The sequence below is a fragment of the Amblyraja radiata genome, chromosome 5 (genome assembly GCF_010909765.2).
Source record: "Amblyraja radiata isolate CabotCenter1 chromosome 5, sAmbRad1.1.pri, whole genome shotgun sequence".
NCBI classification, from domain to species: Eukaryota; Metazoa; Chordata; class Chondrichthyes; order Rajiformes; family Rajidae; genus Amblyraja; species Amblyraja radiata.
The window spans coordinates 8,007,973-8,030,530 of NC_045960.1; the positions used below are offsets into that span (position 1 = coordinate 8,007,973).

General features: G+C 48.9%; 1 long non-coding RNA gene across 1 annotated transcript; it reads left to right on the forward strand.

Moving 5' to 3' along the window:
* Positions 1–667: 667 nt before the first annotated feature.
* On the forward strand, positions 668–17,333 carry LOC116972799. Its single transcript, XR_004411881.1, has 5 exons — positions 668–680; positions 13,067–13,074; positions 16,423–16,427; positions 16,822–16,826; positions 17,239–17,333. It is a non-coding gene; the product is annotated as an uncharacterized LOC116972799 (long non-coding RNA).
* Positions 17,334–22,558: the final 5,225 nt, after the last annotated feature.

A 22,558-nucleotide genomic window follows, 5' to 3' on the forward strand; every position in this document is an offset into this window, starting at 1 on the left:
ATATGCCTGTCCAATTTATTTTTAAATGATACCAACGAACCTGCCTCCACCACTTCCACTGGAAGCTCGTTCCACACCGCTACCACTCCTATGTGCTGCATCTTGATGGAACCAGTCTGTTGCTGAAGGTGTTCCTCAGGTTGACCAGTGTGTCATGGAGGGGGTGAACTGTATTGTCCAGGAAGCTCCGCAGTTTGAGGAGCATCCTCCCCTCCAAGACCAACCTCCCGTGAATCCAACTCCAACTCCGCCCCCAGGACGGAGCCGGCCTTCCTGATGAGTTTGTTGATCCTGTTGCCAGTCCTGCTGAGTTACTCCAGCTTTCAGAGTCTAGCCTAATTTGAAGTTCTCCTCCTCTCTCTGACAGGAGTTCTGTGGGACCCTGCCTCACTGCTCCCCCCCCCCCCCCCCCCAGCTTTGATTCCTGTTGCTCTTAACAGTCTGAAGAAGGGATCAGACCCAAGCGTCACCTATCCATGTTCTCCAGGGATACCACCTGCCCCGCTGAGTAACTCAGGCACTTTGCAACTTTTTTTTACAAACTAGCATCTGCAGTTCCTTGTTTCTAGAATCCAGGCACAATGCCGATTCACAGATTCAGAAGCCCAAGTTCGATCCTCAGCCCTGTTGCTGTCTGTGTGGAGTTCCCATGCTCTCTTTGGACCCAAAGAAAATCGCCTGTCCATTCCCCCCTCAGATGCTGCCTGACCCATTGAGTTCCTCCAGCACTTTATGTTTTACACAAGAATCCAGCATCCAGCATGGGATTTGTGTCATTTCCACCCCTCCCCACCACTCATCCCATACTCCCGTCCCCCCCCCCCCTTCCCCCCTCCCCCCTCCCCCCTTCCCCCTCCCCCTTCCCCCCCTCCTCCGTACTCCCGTCCCCCTCCTCCCTTCCCCCCTCGCCCCCTGCCCCCCTCCACCTCCCCCTCCCCCCCCCTCCTCCCGTACTCCCGTCCCCCCTCCCCCCTTCCCCCTCGCCCCCTGCCCCCCTCCCCCTCCCACTCCTCCCCCCCCCTCCACTGCTCCCCCCCCCCCACCGATTTCCCTCCCACTTCAAAAAACCATGTAGGGGGCTGCACATTGGCACAGGTTCCATCCTGATACGGTACTGTCTGTACGGAGTTTGCACGTTCTCCCCGTGACCGTGTGGGTTTTCACCAGGAGCTCCGGTTTCCTCCCACACCCCGAAAGACATGCAGGCTTGTAGGTTCATTGACCTTTGCAACTTGTAAATTGTCCTTAGTATGTGTAGAATAAAACTGGTAAATGAGGTGATCGCTGGTCGGCACAGACTTGGCGGGCCGAAGGGCCTGTATTCCACGCTGTGTCTCTGAAGTCTAAAGTCTAAAGTCTTGTGGCAATGTTTTATGAGTAAGAACGATAAACAATGTGCCGAGCATCGCAGGATCGATCGGTTCACTGTTTGCAATAAGCTACCCATTCAATATTTAAAAAAAGATGTATTAACAAAAACAATTCCTAGACACCTTCAAATTGACTTGAAAATGTAATGTATCCAGAGATGGATATTTTTGCTATGTTATTACTTCCCAGTTGCAGTATAACATTGAACTCATTCGGATGGAGATTCCTTGACTCTGATGGCTAAGTTAAATAAATCTCTAACGTTTTCAACCTCAATCCTATTAAGCACAACTCCACATTATATGGCCCCCAATAATTCATCCCTTAATGACCGACCTAACTCTACGAGGCCGCAGAATGTGGCGCAGGTGTCTAAACGACTTGCAGGATATCGTGCTACTCAAAGGTATAAATCTCCCCCTTTACTTCAGTCTCACCACTCTTGTCATTGTGGCCACATGTATAAATCTCAGCCCATCTGAAAGCGAGGGCTCGTAATGCGGCCGACTTCAACTGGCCGTCACACCCCCCGACACTTCATAACTGTAACCTGACACAAACATAAAACTCGCCCCGGATAGTTCCTTGCAAGGCTCGATAGTTTTACCAATTTGTCATTTTCCGCCCGGTTCCTCGAAGCTCATTTTTGATTCCTCGTGCGCCTGCAAATGAGTTGACATTTTCAGAGAGTGCCCCGCTGCATAGATGCTCAGTAAACACCATATTTATTTATCGGAGGCGACCTTTGCTTTGCTTTCCATCCCGCAAGAAATGGCAGTCGCAGCGTTGAAACAAGGAATGGAGGATGCTTAAGGGCCTGTCCCACTTTCACGACCTAATTCACGACTTTTTTTACTCGTGGACATTTTTCATCATACTAGAAAAACGCCCCAACCTACTTGATGCCAGGAGTACCTACGACTAGCATCACGGCCTGCTACGACCTACCTACGACCTCGTGACGACCATGCTGCGAGTATGAGTCAAGGGCAAACTCGGCAGAGGTGGTGAATTAGGTCGTGAAAGTGGGCAGGCACTTTAGTTTAGTTTAGAGATACAGCGTGGAAACAGACCCATCGGCCCACCGACCAGCGATCCCTGTACATTAACACTACCCTACGCACACTAGGGATAATTTTACATTTATACCATGCCAGTTAACCGACAATCCTGTACGTCGTTGGAGTGTGGGAGGAAACCGGAGCACCCGGAGAAAACCCACGCCGGTCATGGGGAGAACATGCAAACTCCGTACAGACAGCACCCATGGAATCGGGGTCTCTGGCGCTGTGAGGCAGAAACTCTACCGCTGCGCTGGTTGACAAAAGAAAGACACAAAGTGCTGGAGTAACTCAACGGGTCAGGCAGCATCTCTGGAGAAGGTGGACCCGGCGGCCCGCTGGCTTGGAATGGGGAGCCCGCCCGGCATGCCCCAGCCATGCTCATCCCCTGAAGATCAGAGAGTGGGAGGTGAGAGCTGGTGACACCAGTGGGCGAGGATTGAGGATGGAGGCCGGTGGGAGTGGAGAGGGGACCAGGGTCTGACCTACCACACCCTCAAGGGGAACAAAGGTGGATGGGGTGAGGAGAGGGGCGTGATGTCCAAGGAACGAGATGGCTGGAGGCCGCAAAAGCCTGGGACTCGCCTGGAACAGACACTGCTCATAAGAACCAGAGTGTGGACTTTGAAAATGGTGCCAAAACATGGCGCCTTGCTTGCTGGCTCACTAGACTATTTCTGTACACTTGATAATCGAGGATGGCAAGAAATGTTTGTAAGAAAAATAATTCATTGCATGTGTGATGATAAAAGCACCACTAAACTTTTGAACCATTGAGATGATCTTTCAGGACCCTTGTTCAGACTGAAGGAGACACAGAGTGCTGGAGTAACTCAGCGGGTCAGGCAGCATCTGTGGAGAACATGGATAGGTGACGTTTCACAGAGTGCTGGAGTAACTCAGCGGGCCAGGCAGCATCTGTGGAGAACATGGATAGGTGACATTTCAGGTCAGGAAACGTCTTCAGTCCGGAGAAGGGTACTGACCCAAAATGTCATCTAGCCATCTTCACCAGAGATGCTGCCTGACCCGCTGAGTTACTCCAGCACTCTGTGTCTTAGTTCGTATATGGAGGGTGGTGGTAATTTGGAACGAGCTATCAGAAGAGGTAGTTGATGAAAGTGCTACAGCAACATTTTGAAGGATGTTTGGTCAGGTACGTGGATATGAAAGGTTTAGAGCAGGGGTGGGTTCATATTGGAATGGCACTTTAAGTTAGCTGTAATCTAACTAGGTCGCAAAATATTAATAAAAAGAAAAAGTTTTGATTCAGTGAAGTTTAGAGATACAGCATAGAAACAGGCCCTTCTGCCCACAGGCACTTCTGCCCACTTAGTTCATTCTGACCATCGATCACCTGTTCACACCAGTACTATGTAAAGCGCCTTGAGTATTAGAAAGGCGCTATATAAATCCCATCCATTATTATTATTATTACTGTTATTCCACTTTCTCACCCACTTCTTACTGCTTTCTAATTAAACAAATTAGATAATACTATGCATAATTAAAATAAAATCAAACTCAAGTACAACAGGTAGAGCAAAGGGGAAGATACAGAGTGCAGAATATAGTTCTCAGCATTGTAGCGCACCAGTTCCACAGACAGTCCAATGTCCGCAATGGGGTATAGGTGAATCGGACAGTACCCTAGCTTATGGAAGGACCGTTCACAAACCTGATAACAGTGGGGAAGAAGCTGTTTCTGCATCTAGTGGTGCGCACTTTCAAGCTTCTGTACCTTCTGCCAGACTGACCCAAAGACGGAATGACTGAGATGGGACAACTTTCACGTCGGGACCCTTCTTCCGACTGGGCAAAGAAGGTTCTGAGCTGAAAGGTCACCATATCCACGTTCTCCAGAGATGCTGCCTGATCCGCTGAGTTACTCCAGCACAGGGGCCACAGTTTAAGAATAAGGAGTAAGCCATTTAGAACGGAGACGAGGAAACACTTTTTCTCACAGAGAGTGGCGAGTCTGTGGAATTCTCTGCCTCAGAGAGCGGTGGAGGCCGGTTCTCTGGATACTTTCAAGAGAGAGCTAGATAGGGCTCTTAAAAATAGCGGAGTCAGGGGATATGGGGAGAAGGCAGGAACGGGGTACTGATTGGGGATGATCAGCCATGATCACATTGAAAGGCAGTGCTGGCTCGAAGGACCGAATGGCCTACTCCTGCACCTATTGTCTATTGTCTATTAAAGCTTGCCCCGCACATCTCCTTTAAACTTTGCCCCTCTCACCTTATAGCTGTGCCTTCTCGTCTTTGATATTTCCATCTTGGGGGGAAATAAAGGTTCTAACTGTCTACCCTCTCACCTTAAAGCTGTGCCCTCTAGTATGATAAGGTATTGATATTTCTTGATTGGTACGGGTGTCAGAGGTTATGGGGAGAAGGCAGGAGAATGGGGTTAGGAGGGAGAGATAGATTGAACGGCGGAGTAGACTTGATGGACCAAATGGCCTAAATCTACTCCTTTCACTTATGTCCTTATGATCTTATGATTTCCATCCTGGGAAAAAGGTTCTGACTGTCTACCTCCTCTATGTTTGAGCCGATCTCACATTTCTTTCCCTCCCCCCACCATTCTTTATTCCCCCAATCTCCCCCAATACTGGTGGCTGCCCCCTCACCGACTGCCGTCTAAGCCCCAGAATTGCCTTTATTTTAGTTTAGTTTTGTTGAGAGATTCCGCGTGGAAACCGGCCCAACGGCCCTCCGAGACCGCGCCGACCAGCGATCGCCCCGTACACTAGCGCCATCCTGCACACTAGGGGGTCATTTTTTTTCCACAGAAACCAATTAACCCACAAACCCGCACTTCTTCGGAATGCGGGAGGAAACCGGAGCACCCGGAGGAGACCCACGTGGTCACAGGGAGAGCGTGCAAACTCCACACACAGGCAGCACCTGAAGTCAGGATTGAACCTGGGTCCCAGGCGCTGTGAGGCAGCAACTCTACTGCTGTGCCACCCCATTGATTAATTTATCTTCCCATAGGTTTAAAGTGAGGGGGGGGAGAGGGGAGGGGGGGGGGGGTGGGGGGGAGGTTTTACATTTGGATAGGTACATGGATCAGACAGGTTGAGTGAGATATAATAATAATAATAATACATTTTATTTATGGGCGCCTTTCAAGAGCCTCAAGGACACCTTACAAAAATTGAGCATGTAGAGGAAAAACACATAAGGGGAATGAAATAAATAGTAGAGACATGACTAGTACACAAAGTAAAGACAGAATTCAATACCAAACACAGTATGAGGCAATTATTGCACAGATGAAAAGGGACGGGGACGTGGGGCTAAGGATAGGCAGAGGTGAAGAGATGGGTCTTGGGGCGGGACTGGAAGATGGAGAGGGACACGGAATTGCGGATCAGTTGGGGGAGGGAGTTCCAGAGCCTGGGAGCTGCCCTGGAGAAGGCTCTGTCCCCAAAACTGCGGAGGTTGGACTTGTGGATGGAGAGGAGACCGGCTGATGTGGATCTGAGGGACCGTGAGGGTTGGTAGGGGGAGAGGAGGTCAGTGAGATATGGGGGGGGCAGATGGTGGAGGGCTTTGTAGGTGAGGACCAGGATTTTGTAGGTGATCCGGTGGGAGATGGGAAGCCAGTGAAGTTGTTTGAGGACTGGAGTTCTGGATTGGATAGTTATATGGATGGGAAAGGAATGGAGGGTTATGGTCTGAGCGCAGGTATATGGGACTAGGGGAGATTATGTGTTCGGCACGGACTAGAAGGGTCGAGATGGCCTGTTTCCGTGCTGTAATTGTTATATGGTTATATGGTTATATGGTTATATGGAGTGATGTGATGCCAGGATTTGGTGTGAGTGATGAGTCGGGCGGCTGCGTTCTGGACCAGTTGGAGTCGGTTGATGTAGGTGGAGCTGATGCCAAGGAGAAGTGAGTTGCAATAGTCCAGTCGGGAGTTGATGAAGGCATGGATGAGTCTTTCAGCAGCGGGCGGTGTGAGAGAGGGTCTGAGTTTGGCGATGTTGCGGAGATGAAAGAAGGAGGTTTTAATGACATGGCGGATGTGAGGCTCAAGGGAGAGGGTGGAATCAAAGATCACGCCAAGGTTGCGGGCCTGGGGAGATGGGGAGACAGTGGTGCCGCCGATGGTGAGAGTGGGGTTATTGATTTTGCTGAGTGTGGCTTTGGAGCCTATGAGGAGGAATTCTGTCTTATCGCTGTTGAGTTTGAGGAAGTTATGTTGCATCCAGGTTTTTATAGATATGGACCAAAGGCAGGCAAGTGGAACTCGTGTTGGTCAACATGGGCAATTTGGGCCAAAGGGCTTGTTTCCACGCTGAATGACTATGACTCTATGAGTCCATGACTCTAAGTATGAATGCTAATAAATAATTTTCTCTTGTGACATGTAACACGTTCTAAATGCAGCATTGGAATGGCATTCTGTATAATTATAGACCTGGGTGACCCATACAGATATTATCGTGTTTGTATTTTGGTACAACAGAAGCAAGATCTTGCATTTATGAGTCACCGCTCGTGGAGAAACAAATGGTCTGACGGATATTGAGCCAGAGTTTAAGATGTTTAATTTGCTCAACGGTAGAGTTGCTGCCTTACAGCACTTACAGCGCTGGTGACCCGGGTTCGATCCCGGCTACGGGCGCTGTCTGCACGGAGTTTGTACATTTTTTCTCCGTGACCGTGTGGCTTTTCTCCGAGATCTTTCTCCCACACACCCAAGCTTAATTGGCTTGGTATAAATGTAAATTGTCCCCAGTGTGTGTTGGATAGTGTTAGTGTGCGGGAATCGCTGGTCGGTGCGGACTCGGTGGGCCAAAGGGCCTTTTTCTGTGCTGTATCTCTAAACTAAAATAAAAATGTTGCGTAAATTGATCAAGGACTTCCTTGGTTTTAGACCAAAATGTTTGTTAATCGCTGTCAATTGTTCGGTTAAGAATCACGATAAATTTAGGCATGAAATATGGGCCGTGAATGAATGAATGAATGAATGAATCAATTAAATAAATAAATAAATGATTAATACATTTATTGGCCAAGTATGTACACATACAAGGAATTTGCCTTGGTGCTCCGCCCGCAAGTAACAACACGACATACAGTAACAATTAAGAATAAAACATAAAACATTAATAATAAAACATTACAGTTTAAAAATGTGAATGAAATATAATACCAGAGCAAAAGGAGGCTACAGACTTTTGGTTATTGAATAGAGCTACTGCTCGTGGAAAAAAAGCTGTTTTTATGTCTGGCTGTGGCAGCTTTGACAGTCCGGAGTCGCCTTCCAGAGGGAAGTGATTCAAAGAGTTTGTGGCCAGGGTGAGAGGGGTCAGAGATGATCTTACCCGCTCGCTTCCTGGCCCTTGCAGTGTACAGTTCATCAATGGAGCGAAGGTTGCAGCCAATAACCTTCTCAGCAGATCGGACGATTCGCTGCAGCCTCCGGATGTCGTGCTTGGTGGCTGAGCCAAACCAGACCATGATGGAGAAGGTGAGGACAGACTCTACGATGGCCGTGTAGAATTGGACCATCATTGCCTGTGGCAAATTGTGCTTCCTCAGCTGCTGCAGGAAGTACATCCTCTGTTGGGCCTTTTTGACTGTGGAGTCGATGGTGGCCCCCCATTTAAGGTCCTTGGAGATGATGGTTCCCAGCAACTTAAAAAACTCCACAGATGTGACTGTGGTGTTGTTGAAGGTGAGTGGGGGGAGGGGAGGGTGAGCTCTCCTAAAGTCTACAATTAATTCCACTCTCTTAAGAGCATTGAGCTCCAGGTTGTTGCGATGGCACCAGGACGCCAGCTGTGACACTTCCTGTCTGTAGGCAGATTCCTCCCCATCCTGGATCAGTCCAATGAGGGTTGTGTCGTCCGCAAACTTGAGAAGCTTGACAGAGGTGTCTGTGGAGGTGCAGTCGTTGGTGTAGAGAGAGGAGAGGAGAGAGTACGCAGTCTTGCGGTGCCCCTATGCTGATGGTCTGCGGGTCCGAGATGTGCTTTCCCAGCCTCACATGCTGCTTCCTGTCCGTCAGAAAGTTGCTGATCCACCGACAGAGAGGTTCAGGCACAGTCAACTCGGAAAGTTTGGAGTGTAGTAGCTCTGGCACAATAGTGTTGAATGCAGAGCTAAAAGAAAGTGCATTTAGCAGACCAATATCAAACTCTTGCCAGGCTTTGTCCCGCATTTACCTCCCTTCTCCTTCCTTAATTTCACCTCCCATCTCCAATCAGTTTAGTTTGGTTTCAAGATACCGCGCGGAAACAGGCCCTTCGGCCCAACATGCTCAACACTGGCCAACATGTCCCAACTGCACTAGTCCAACCTGCCCACTTTGATCCATATCCCTCCAAACCTGTCCTATCCTTGTACCTGTCTAACTGTTTCTTAAACGTTGGGATAGCCCCAGCCTCAACTACCTCCTCTGGCAGCTTGTTCCATACACCCACCACACTTTGTGTGAAAATGTTACACCTCAGATTCCTATTAAATCTTTCCCCCTTCACCTTAAACATATGTCCTCTGGTCCTCGATTCCCCTACTCTGGGCAAAAGACTCTGTGCATCTACAGAGGACTTTATATTGGCACGTGGGTATGTACGGAATGGAAATATCGATTATGTATAGGCAGAGGAGTTTTGGTCCCCTAATTTGAGGAAGGACATTCTTGCTATTGACGGAGTGCAGCGTAGGTTCACAAGGTTAATTCCCGGGATGGCAGGACTGTCATATGCTGAGAGAATGGAGCGGTTGGGCTTGTATACTCTGCAATTTAGGAGGGTGAGAGGGCATCTTATTGAAACATATAAGATTATTAAGGGTTTGGACACGCTAGAGGCAGGAAACATGTTCCCAATGTTGGGGGAGTCCAGAACCAGGGGCCACAGTTTAAGAATAAGGGGTAAGCCATTTAGAACGGAGATGAGGAAACACTTTTTCACACAGCGAGTTGTTAGTCTGTGGAATTCTCTGCCTCAGAGGGCAGTGGAGGCCAGTTTTCTGGATACTTTCAAGAGAGAGCTAGATAGGGCTCTTCAAGATTGCGGATATGGGGAGAAGGCAGGAACGGGGTACTGATTGGGGATGATCAGCCATGATTACATTGAATGGCGGTGCTGGCTCAAAAATGTTCCCAATGATGGGCAAGTCCAGAACCAGGGGCCACAGCCTAAGAATAAAGGGTAGGCCATTTAAAACTGAGATGAGAAAAAACTTTTTCACCCAGAGAATTGTGAATTTGTGGAATTCTCTGCCACTGAAGGCAGTGGAGGCCATTTCACTGGATGAATTTAAAAGAGGGTTATGTCCCTGTCCCGTGCGGTTCCCGGAGGTTGCAGGTGGTTGCCGGAGGTTGCAGGCAGTGGAAGCAGGTAGGGAGACTGACAAAAACCTCCGGGAACTGCACGGAAACCTTGGGTGTGGCGCAAAGTCTCCAGAGGTTTCCGTTCAGTTTTCCTAAGTGGGACAGGGGCATTTGGATAGAGCTCTGGGGGCTAATGCAATCAAGGGGTATGGGGAGAAAGCAGGCATGGGTTACTGATTGTGGATGATCAGCAATGATCACAATGAATGGCGGTGCTGGCTCGAAGGGCCAAATGCACCTATTTTCTATGTTTCTATGTTTCTAGGAAGCTGAGGGGTGATCTTACCGAGATGTGTGAAATCATGATGGGAATAGATAGAGTGAATGTACAGTCTTGTACCCAGGGTACAGGAATAAAAAAAAAACAGTGGACTTCAGTTTAAGGTGCGAGCGGAGAGATTAATAGGAATCTGAGGGACACCTTTTCCAGAGGGTGGTAGGTGTATGCAACGAGCTGCCAGAGGAGGTAGTTGAGGCAGATTCAATAACGGCATTTAAAGGGCACTTGGACAGGTACATGAATAGGAAGGATTTAGAGTGACATGGGCCAAACACGGGCAGGTGGGACTAGCGGTAGATGGGGTATCGTCCGGCATGGATGAGATGGGCCGAAGGGCCTGCTTACATGCTGTATGACCCCGCACACTAACACTACCCTACACACGCTAGGGTCAATTTATAATTTACAAAAGCCAATTAACCTGCAAACCTGCACGTCTTTGGAGTGTGGGAGGAAACCAGAGCACCCGGAGAAAACCCACGTGGTCACGGGGAGAACGGACAAACTCCGTACACACAGCACCAGTAGTCAGGGTGGAACCTGAGTCTCTGGTGCTGTAAGGCAGCAACTCTACCACTGTGCCACTGTGCCTCCCTATCTATACCAGTCCCACCTGCCTGCATTGGCCTCGTATCATTGTAAACCTTTTTTTTTTATCATATCCTGTTTATCTGGGCTTTTGGATAGGCGCATGGCGATGCAGGGAATGGAGGGATATGGATCACGTGCAGGGAGAGGAGATTAGTTTAACTTGGCGTTATGTACGGCATGGACATTGTGGGCTGAAGGGACTGTTGCTGTGCAGTGATGTTCTACTTAGGAACAAGGAACAGTCTGAGGAAGGCTCATAGAAACATAGAAACATAGAAAATAGGTGCAGGAGTAGGCCATTCGGCCCTTCGAGCCTGCACCGCCATTCAATATGATCATGGCTGATCATCCAACTCAGTATCCTGTACCTGCCTTCTCCCCATACCCTCTGATCCGGTAGCCATAAGGGCCACATCTAACTTCCTCTTAAATATAGCCAATGAACTGGCCTCAACTACATTCTGTGGCAGATAATTCCAGAGATTCACCACTCTCTGTGACCAGAAACGTCACCTATCCATGTTCTCCACAGATGCTGCCTGACCCGCTGAGTTACCCCAGCACTCTGTGAAACGTCACCTATCCATGTTCTCCAGAGATGCTGCCTGACCCCTGGGTTACTCCGGCACTCTGTGAAACGTCACCTATCCATGTTCTCCACAGATGCTGCCTGACCCCTGGGTTACTCCGGCACTCTGTGAAACGTCACCTATCCATGTTCTCCACAGATGCTGCCTGACCCGTTGAGTTACTCCGGCACTCTGTGATCTTCTGTAATGGTCTATGTTCTATCCTGAACTGATGCTGTTGTGGTTGGGAAACATGTGAGGGAATGGGAAAAACTCGCATAATGGGCTAGCCTAGGTAAGAGGGTGCTGAAGGGCCTCCAGTGGTGTGGCACGCTGGTGCAGCGGTAGAGTTGCTGCCTCACAGCGCCAGAGACCCGGGTTCGATCCTGACTACGGGTCCTGTCTGCACGGAGTTTGCAGGTTCTCCCCGTGACCTGCGTGGGTTTTCTCCGGGTGCTTCGGTTTCCTCCCCCACTCCAAAGACGAGCAGGTTTGTAGGTTAACTGGCTTGGTATAAATGTAAAATTATCCCTAGTGTGCGTAGGGTGGTGTTAATGTGGCTTCTGTAAATTGTAAATTGCCCCAAGTGTGTAGGACAATGCTAGTGTACGGGCAGACTCAGTGGACCAAGTGGCCTGTTTCCATGCTGTATCTCTACAGTCCAAAGTCTAAAGTCTGTGCTATGTCCCTCTTTGACTCCACGAATACCAGAATTACTTTGGAATTGCAACAAATTAAATCGCTGAGAGCTTCAGCCAAAGCACCTTCTCGTTGGCAGAGCGTATATAGCTGGCTGCATCTTTCTCCATCACAGGCAGTTTGTATTGGGTGACATTGACTCCAGTATCGACCACAGCTAGACTACAATGAGTAGGATGCTGGGAAATTGTGCCTCATTGCTCATGATAGCTGGATGGGTAACTAGCCATTAATTGATTGCGGCTGTACAAGGATGACCACGAGGTCATACATAATGTACAAGGTTAAGTCGTCTCAGTCATTGTTGAATCGAGGAAACACAACAATTCCTATCCAATGTAAAATAAAATTGCTGGAAGGCTTTCAGAACACATTCGCGCATTTCCACAGTGCATTTTGCAGTCTCAGTTCATACAGAAACAGTTCAGAGCCGAGAGAGCACTTTTGTTCAGTTTAGCTTAGAGATACAGCATGGGGAAAAAAGGCCCTTCGGCCCACCAGGTCCACGCTGACCAACGCCAGTTCTCTCCTGCACACTAGGGAACATTTATGGAGGCCAATTAACCTACAAACACGCAAGTCTTTGGCGTGTGGGAAGTAACCGGAGCACCCGGAGGAAGCCCACGCATTTACGGGGGATAACGTGCAAATTCTGTACAGACGGCATCCGTAGTCAGGATCAATCCCTGGTCTCTGGCGCTGTAAGGCAGCAACTCTACCGCTGCACCACCTTGCTAAGCTTTCCGGAATGTAGTCATAGACTCATGGTGTTATCCAGCACGGAAAAAGGCCCTTCGACCTAACATGTCCATGCCGACCACGATGCCCCATCTATATCAAGTCAAGTTTATTCGTCACATACACAAACGAGATGTGCAGTGAAATGAAAAGTGGCAATGCTCATGGACAAAATCAAACAAACTACAAACACAATGGGACAGAATCACATATTCTTTTACATATTAAATATTGTGCGCGGAAGGAAAAAGGGAAAAAAACAGCAATTTAAAAAAAAATCAGTAAGGTTAGTCCCTGGTGAGATAGTTTACAGTCCTAATGGTCTCTGGGAAGAAACTCCTTCTCAACCTCTCCGTTCTCACCGCATGGCAACGGAGGCGTTTGCCTGACCGTAGCAGCTGGAACAGTCCGTTGCAGGGGTGGAAGGGGTCTCCCATGATCTTATTGGCTCTGGAGTTGCATCTCCTGATGTATAGTTCCTGCAGGGGGGCGAGTGAAGTTCCCATAGTGCGTTCGGCCGAACGCACTACTCTCTGCAGAACCTTCTTGTCCTGGGCAGAGCAGTTCCCAAACCAGATTGTAATATTTCCGGACAAGATGCTTTCCACAGTCGCTGAGTAGAAGCACTGGAGGATCCTCGGAGACACTCTGAATTTCCTCAATTGCCTGAGATGGTAAAGGTGCTGCCTTGCCTTACTCACGAGTGCTGCAGCGTGTGATGTCCATGTCAGATCCTCAGAGATGTGGACTCCCAGGTATTTAAAACAGCTCACCCTATCCACAGTATCCCCAGTGTAGTTCAGTTTGTTTTATTGTCACCTGTACCGAGGTACAATGAAACGCTTCTGTGTCAAACAAAAACTGTACTTGATTACAATCATCCGTCCACAGTATGCAAATAGGGATAGAACCTACAACATTTAGTCCAAGATGAAGTCTGATTGAAGGTGCATTCGGCCCATTTCCCTCAAAACCTTTCCAAACCACTTTCATGGACTGTTACTTCTCAGCTGTTATCAGGCAACTGGACTGTCCTGTCTCCAGCTCGAGTGTGGTGCTGACCTTCCATCTACTTCATTGGGGACCCTCAAACTATTTTGAATCAGACTTTACTGGACTTTATCTTGCACTAAATGTTATGCCCTTTATCCTGTATCCGTGCACTGTGGACGGCTTGATTGTAATCACGTGGGGTATTTTCTCTGACTGCATATCTTGCAACCAAAACGTTTTCAAGTCAAGTTTATTCATCACATACGCATACGAGATGTGCAGTGAAATGAGAAGCGGCGATGCTTGCGAATTGTGCAAAAAACTGCAAAACAGAATGGAACAGAATCCTGACCAGACCATCCCATACATCATGAATGACTGCTCACTGAGGCTTTTCCCTGGGGGCATCAAAGGCATCCACCCAGTAACTGATGCTGTCCTGGCCTGGATGTCCACCCTTGATCTAGAAAGAAGAAGAAGAAGGAGGAGGAGGAGGAGGAGGAGGAGGAGGAGGAAGAGGAGGAGGAGGATGATGATGAGGAGGATGATGAGGAGGATGAGGATGAGTAGGCTTCTGATTCGTCTTCTTCTTCGTCTTCTTCTTCTTCTTCCTTCTGTCTTCTCTTCTTCTTCTTCTTCTTACTTCTGCGTACGTCGTCTTCAGAGAGGTCACTATAACAGAATCCTCATCCGATCACTTATGACCTTATGACCTACAGTAACTAAAGTTTGTTGCTCTAATGCAGGGTCCACAGCAGTCAATTTGTACACAAATCTCCCTCAATCAGTGATGTCTTGATGGTACACAAAATTGCTGGGGAAACTCAGCGGGTGCAGCAGCATCTATGGAGCGAAGGAAATAGGCGACGTTTCGGGCCGAAACCCTTCGTCTGAAGAAGGGTTTCAGCCCAAAACGTCACCTATTTCCTTCGCTCCATAGATGCTGCTGCACCCGCTGAGTTTCCCCAGCAATTTTGTGTACCTTCGATATTCCAGCATCTGCAGTTCCCTTTTGAACAGTGATGTCTTGATGATCTGCAAGATTAGCACTAAACTTAGTTTAGTTTAGTTCAGAGATTCAGCATGGAAACAGGCCCTTCGGCCCACCGAGTCCATGCTGACCATTGATCACCCGTTGACACTTTCTCCTCTGCTGGGGGCAATTCGGCCCACTAAACCTACCTTCGAGGATTGTTAACTGAGATTTATTGTGGTGCTTAAACATTTTTAGAAGTACTTAGCAGGATTTTTAGGTCTTTTGAAGTGTTTTGTTGTGTTTTATTAGTTCTTTAAGCCATTAATCTGTTCTGAAGTGCGAACATTTGTGAACATTTTGTCAGCTGGCAAAAAACGTTCAGCATGTTTTAATGCTTTAGCCGTGGAGTCATGGCGTCATAGAGTTTTGGGCGGCACAGTGGCATAGCCTAACAGCGCCAGAGACCTGGGTTCGATCCCGGCAATAGGTGCTCTTTGTACAGAGTTTGAACGTTTTCCCCGTGACCTCGTGGGTTTTTCCCAGGTGCTCCGGTGTCATCCCACACTCCAAAGACTTACAAGTTTGGTTACTGTAAATTGTAAATTGCCCCTAGTGCATAGGATAGACAATAGACAATAGACAATAGGTGCAGGAGTAGGCCGTTCGGCTCTTCGAGTCTGCACCGCCATTCAATGTGATCATGGCTGATCATCCCCAATCAGTACCCCGTTCCTGCCTTCTCCCCATATCCCCTGATTCCACTATTTTTAAGAGCCCTATCTAGCTCTCTCTTGAAAGCATCCAGAGAACCTGCCTCCACCTGCATCCAGAGAACCTGCCTCCACTGAAGCAGAGAATTCCACAGACTCACCACTCTCTGTGAGAAAAAGTGTTTCCTCATCTCCGTTCTAAATGGTTTACTCCTTATTCTTAAACTGTGGCCCCTGGTTCTGGACTCCCCTACCATCGGGAACATGTTTCCTGCCTCTAGCGTGCCCAAACCCTTAACAATCTTATATGTTTCAATGAGATCTCCTCTCATCCTTCTAAACTCCAGAGTGTACAAGCCCAGCTGCTCCATGCTCTCAGCATATGACAGCCCCGTCATCCCGAGAATTAACCTTGTAAACCTACTCTGCACTCCCTCAATAGCAAGAATGTCCTTCCTCAAATTAGGGGACCAAAACTGCACACAATACTCCAGGTGTGGTCTCACTAGGGCCCTGTACAACTGCAGAAGGACCTCTTTGCTCCTATGTTCGATTCCTCTTGTTATAAAGGCTTTCATCACTGCCTGCTGTACCTGCATGCTTACTTTCTAGTGCTAATTTGCAGAGTGATTGCTAGTCGACGCAGACTCAGTGATCACAACTGCGCAGGACTCTAATCCACCTCCTGAAATAATCCAGGACCTCAACTCATCTAAAGGAAGCTCTCAGCAATTATATTGTTTGTGCGTACAATGTAATGACTTGGTCTCATGTACTTGGTCTCATCTACAGACACGACCATTGGAGCTCAGTATGGAAATTGTGAGTTGCTGTACAGCGGGTGGGTACGTTTTTCTACCTCTAGTTCCCCCATATCCCTCTTTACTTTCAGTCTGAAGAAGCGTAAAACAACACCTATCCATGTTCGCCTCTCCCGCTGAGTTACTCCAGCATTTTGTGTCTATCTTCGGTATATCTGCAGTTCCTTCCCCACACAGATGCTCCTTCAAATTGTCTGAAAACAAAGTGGAGATTCAATGGGCGTATTTGAAACCATGGGCATGTTGGGAGAAAGGGCCTGTTTCTCGACTGGTAAACCCTGTGACTGTTGGATTTCTAGGAGGAGCAAAGATATGAACCGAGGGTCCATGTGGGTATTTGGTTTTAGAGATCTAATTTAGTGAGACCACGTGGAACCAGGCCCTTCAGCCCGCCCAGTTCACTGTGACCATCGATCTCCCGTTCACACTAGTTCTATATCATCCCGCTTTCTCATCCACTCCCTACACACTAGGGGCAATGTACAGAGAGCCGATTAACCTACAAACTATGGGATGGAGGAGGAAACCGGAGCACCCGGAGGGAACCCGGGCAGAACATGCAAACTCCGCAAAGACAGCACTCGTCGTCAGGATCGAGCCTGGGTCCCTGGTGCTGTGAGGCAGCTGCGCCACTGTGCCGCCCTATACTTCAGTTAGGGTGTACTCCACTGGTAGAGCTGGTGCTTCACAGCAACATAGACCCAGGATCGATCCTGACCTCAGGTGCTGTCTGTGTGGAGTTTACATGTGCTCACCGGGATTTTCTAAATGTCCTACATCTTGACAAAATATGCCCTCTGAACACAAGGGACCCAGTGTTTGAGGTTCTGCGGTGATGGCAGCACATCATAAATAGCCCTCGTAAGGAAACTTACACGACCTGCCTGAATGCACCACAGGTCCCTCCAGCTAAACCTCCTCTTTCTACACTTTGCCAATTCATCCACTGTCCCTGCTTAACCTGAGCTACTGCCCTTAAACATCTCACTGCTTCCTCCTCGACAACCAATTTCCTCGTCTCTGTGGGACCTGCCTTACTCCACAGTGGTTTCCTTGTGCTGAGCCCTAAGCCTTCTTTCCCTTGCTGCACCCTACCAACAATGTCTGTCTGCCTCACAGCTGCTTGTGCTTCTTCTACTGCCTGCTTTGAGTTCCACTTCCTCCCTCTAGTTGCACTTGGCACCAGATTACTAGCTAAGGTAACCACGTTAGGTCGCGCTTGCCGCATGCAGGCGCATGCTGGTGGGACCGGCCCTTTAGGTCGCGCTTGCCGCATGCAGGTCGCATGCTCGTGGGACAGGCCCTTTATTCCCTAATAATTTCAACTCTAACCTCACCCTAGCACACTTAAACTCCTGTTATGCTAAACAATGGTAAATGAAGATTACCTTTCCCATATAAAGCCACATTACTGAGACACCGTGGAACTCTGAACCATTCCCTAATATATGAACTAACCAATCCCTGTAACATTTCCACCTGACAAATTGGCACCTCATGTACTGTCAATGGCCACATCAACTCGGGGAATAGCCCAGATGGCAAACTCCACAACTTCAGCTTGCATGGAAGCTCTAACTTCTCCATCCATTCTAACCCATCAGTAACATCCTTTCTTAAGGGCCTGTCACACTTTCACCACATAATTCACAACCTTTTTTACTCGTGGACAAATACCCCGACCTACTTGATGTCACGAGTACCTACGACTAGCATCACGGCCTGCTACGACCTACCTACGACCTCCACGACCTCGTGATGACCATCCTGCGAGTATGAGTCAAGGGCAAACTCGGCAGAGGTTGTGAATTAGGTCGTGAAAGTGGCACAGGCCCTTAAGCTGCTTGCCAGCCTCTGTGCCTCTATGCTAAAGAAAATATTGCCTTCTACATTTAGGAGACATATAGGCCTAAACTCTGAAGACTCTTTTTCCTTGGGAATGAAAAATCCCCCAGCTCTAGACCAAACCCTGGAATGAACTGCTTCTCCCAAACTATTTGCAAGAGCTTCCACAAGAATCTCAGCACATCAGGTGGACTTTTATATACTCGGTAAGGGACTGCATTCGGCCCTGGGGCCTTTGCACGCCTTATTACGGCTTCCACATCTTTCCACTTTGGTGACAAAATATCAAGCTTATACTCTGAAGAAGGGTCTCGACGCAAAACGTCGCCAATTCCTTTTCTCCATAGATGCTGCCTCACCCGCTGAGTTACTCCAGCATTTTGTGTCTACCTTAGCTTATACTCTATCTCTTAAGGGTGGTATATCTGGAGGGAAACACATTCCCCTTTTCTGGTTCGGAGTATCTATATAATTAAAAGTGTCATGTTGACCACTTCCTATCTGCTCTTTATATTGATTTTAGAAAAAATGCTACCATATATCGCTATGATTTTTGACCATCTTACTCACAGTCCTCCTCCGCTGAGCCAGCCCCGAGGATTTTTCCCGTAGATGAAAAATATAAAAGTTATGAGCGTTTAAAAAACCTTGAGATCAGCTGATTAGTCCTCCCGTCTGTCAATCACCGCGATGAAGGTAACGCCCCTTCCTGTGGGGGAAGGACTATAAAACCCCGGATGCTTGGATGTGAATCAGTCACTGTGCAAGATTGCAAGGGAGAGGCCACGACTGTCAGTTTAAGTTGTGAATCAACTGAACTGTGAGTCTGCAATGTACTTGCAATAAATGATTTGCTAGCCCTTAATGACAATGCAATGAGTTATTTGGCAATTTGGTGGCCTGCACACTGCCTGGAGGGCTGTGCAATTGAATGTGGTGGCCTGCACCCTGCCTGGAATGGAATTTCAAGGAATATCCGTGAGTGAGCTGCCAGCCCACCAGCCCTGAGTGACTGAGCTGCCAGCCCACCAGCCCTGAGTGACTGAGCTGCCAGCCCAAGAATCCATTCAGCCCACAGTCCATACTAGCCCTCTGGAAACCAGTTTCTTTGGCCAACTATACCCATACTAGCGCTGGAGAAAGCCCCCCCACTGGCCACTAATATTGGAATTGGTGGCGTTGTGGAATATTGCGTTGGGGGACCAGCCCTCACATGTGAACACGGGACCCAACGGGTCCCACATAGGCTAGTTTCCTTTAAAAAATATTCCTCTAACTCTTCCTGCGAAGCTTTGAGCGTTCCACTTTTTGTCCTGACTAAACATTCTTTTCACAAATTTAAATGGATTCCTATAGTGCTGACACGACTCACTCCTTCTTCTTTCTCTTCCTCCTAAGGTGTTCCGCCCTCCTTAATATTGCTAACCGATTTCTCAACTCTTCTTGCAAAACATGAATTCCCTCTCTCTCATCAACTGTGGTCTTTCTCCACTGTCTCCTCTCCTTTACTAATCTCTTGATCTCTCTCACACTTCTTCTTCTTCTTGCGTATGGCCTAAAGTTGTAGGACAACTTGTTCTATTTGATCTTATTTGATTGTGCACGCTAGGTTGATTGCATTCGTTGAAACAGGGCGGACCACGTGAAGGTTGCAATCTCCCACCCCCATCTCTCTCTCTCGTATAGACCCAACCACCTGTGGAACCGGCACCTTATTTTTCTCAATAACACCCAATCTGTCCGCACCATATTAGAAACATAGAAACATAGAAATTAGGTGCAGGAGTAGGCCATTCGGCCCTTCGAGCCTGCACCGCCATTCAATATGATCATGGCTGATATATTGATAAACAAGCTCTCCCATCTTGTCTAACTTGTTTTCCACTGTCCCTTTCAGACTCTCTAGCGCCTTTACCAAATCTATATTAACAGTTTCCCATTCCTTCCTTTCACTTGCCCTAGGCGGGGTCAAGGAAAGAGCATTCACGTCGCGGCCCTGTTTCCACCACCACGCACAAGAAGCACAAGAAGCGATAAGACAGAACTGCAGATGCTTGAAAAATCAAAGGTAGACATAAATGCTGGAGAAACTCAGCAGGTGAGTCAGCATCTATGGAGTGAAGGAATAGGTGATGTTTCGGGTTGAGATCCTTCTTCAGACTGATGTGGGGGTGGTGGGGGCGGGAAGAAGCTAGGAAGAGGCGGAGACAGTGGGCTGTGGGAGAGCTGGGAATGGGAGGGGAAGGAGGGAGAAAGCAAGGCTACCTGAAATTGGGGAAGTCAATGTTCATACCGCTGGGGTGTAAACTGCCCAAGCAAAATATGAGGTGCTGTTCCTCCAATTTGCGGTGGGACTCACTCTGGCCGTGGAGGAGGCCCAGGACAGAAAGGTCGGATTTGGAATGGGAGGAGGAGTTGAAGTGCTGAACCACCGGGAGATCAGGTTGGTTAATACGAACCGAGCGGAGGTGTTGGGCGAAGCGAACGTCAAGCCTGCGCTTGGTCTCACCGATGTAGAGCAGTTGACACCTAGAGCAGCGGATGCAGTAGATGAGGCTGGAGGAGGTGCAGGTGAACCTCTGCCTCATCTGGAAAGATGCTTGGGTCCTTGGATGGAGTCAAGGGGGGAGGTAAAGCGACAAGTGTAGCATTTCCTGCGGTTGCAGGGGAAAGTACCGGGGAGGAGGTGGTTTGGGTTGGAAGGGACGAATTGACCAGGGTGTTACGGAGGGAGTTGTCTCTGTGAAAAACAGAAAGGGGAGGAGATGGGAAAATGTGGCCAGTGGTAGGATCCCATTGGAGGTGGCGAAAATGTCGGAGGATTATCCGTTGTATGTGAAGGCTGGTGGGTGGAAGGTGGGGACAAGGAGGACTCTGTCCTTGTTACAAGTGGAGGGATGTGGAGTGAGAGCGGAGATACGAGATTTAGAGGAGACTCTGGTGAGAGCCTCATCTATAGTCAGAGAGGGGAACCCCCGTTCCCTAAAGAATGAGGACATCTCCAATGCCCTGGTTTAGAACACCTCATCCTGGATGCAGATGCGGCGTAGACGGAGGAATTGGGAGTAGGGGATATAGAGTCCTTACAGGAAGCAGGGTGGGAAGAAGTGTAGTCCAGATAGCCATGGGAGTCAGTGGGTTTACAGACACCATTGTGTGCAGATGCCGAGAAGTGTGTTCAGCTCTGACTGAACAACCTCGAATCTTGTGTGTGGACTCGATAAGAAGAATACTTGCCCAAGGCCATTTAACACTAGGTTTCAGCACACCGTTCTTCTCCCTGACAGGCAGGTTAACCTCACCACCACCTGCACATCCCTCTACAGCGTTTGTTCCCTCCGCATCAGTAACAGGGGTAAAGATATCCTGCGAACCGTGGTTTCCTACCCGGCGCTGGACCTCACTCGACTGACTCTTCAGAAATACTGCTCAATGTGAATTCCCTGCACTCGCTCTAACAAGCACTTCTTCTCCGCCTGCTGTATTCTGACGCCCTTTGCTGCTTTAAGGGCCTGTCCCACTTGGCCGTCATTTGCGCCTCAATTACGCGCCATATGTAAAATAGGTCGACGCGCCGTCACGTGTCATCGTGCCGTCTGGTGCACGTGACGTCATTAGAATACCCTGTCGGGAGTGGTGACGCATGGTTACGTCACCGTGCGTAACCACGCAATACACGTGAGACGTCGGGACGCCAGCTGTGAGACCAATGCGTCAGCGTGCATACCCAATGCGTCAGCGTACGTATGCGATACGTCACGCAGCACGAAATCCTGGAATGCCGCGTGATACTGCGCGCAACTCCACACTCGTCCACCCCTCTCCAAGCGCCCGTCCCGCACTACCCACACGCTACCGTGCGTCACAACGCGACGACCATATTTTTGGAGGTCGTGTAAATGGCGCACAAATGGCGGCCACGTGGGACAGGTCCTTTGCTTTCAGCCAACCACAAGGACAGACCTGGAGCTTTTTTCCCTCTACCGCTGAGCCGCTGTCCTTCATTGTCCTCATCTTTTCCGTTCCGTGGTGTGTAGCCGGTTAATCCGCCCACGAGTCATCTTCCGCCCCAGCTCTCCAGGGGTATCTTTCTTTTATTTGTCGTAGCTTTTTAGGGGGTGAGCGAGACTGTTTACAATCTACGCCACTGCTGCGATTGCACTGCTGCAATGTGAGTGATGGTCTGGAGTGTGATGGTGCCTAACGGCAGCGGCTCGACTACAGCCTTTTTTTAATTTTTGTCTCGTTAAATGTATGTTTTTGATTCTAGTTTTTATTATTTTTCAGCCGTGTATATGTGGAGGGTCGGGGAAACCATTTAATCTCTTCCCTGTACGAGGACCCGACTTTTTCCCTGTCGTTGGGCCTAATATCATGGAGCTGGTGGCGGCCTATAACCGGAACCAACCTGAGGGCTCCAGTCGCGGAGCCTGCGGACTTGCCATCCTGGTGCTTGCCGACTTCGAAGCGGGGAGAGCTCTGGTGGCGTTCGGCTGCGACCCGACTTCGGAGCTTCGGAGGCACCGGCCGCAGGCCCGGTGGACA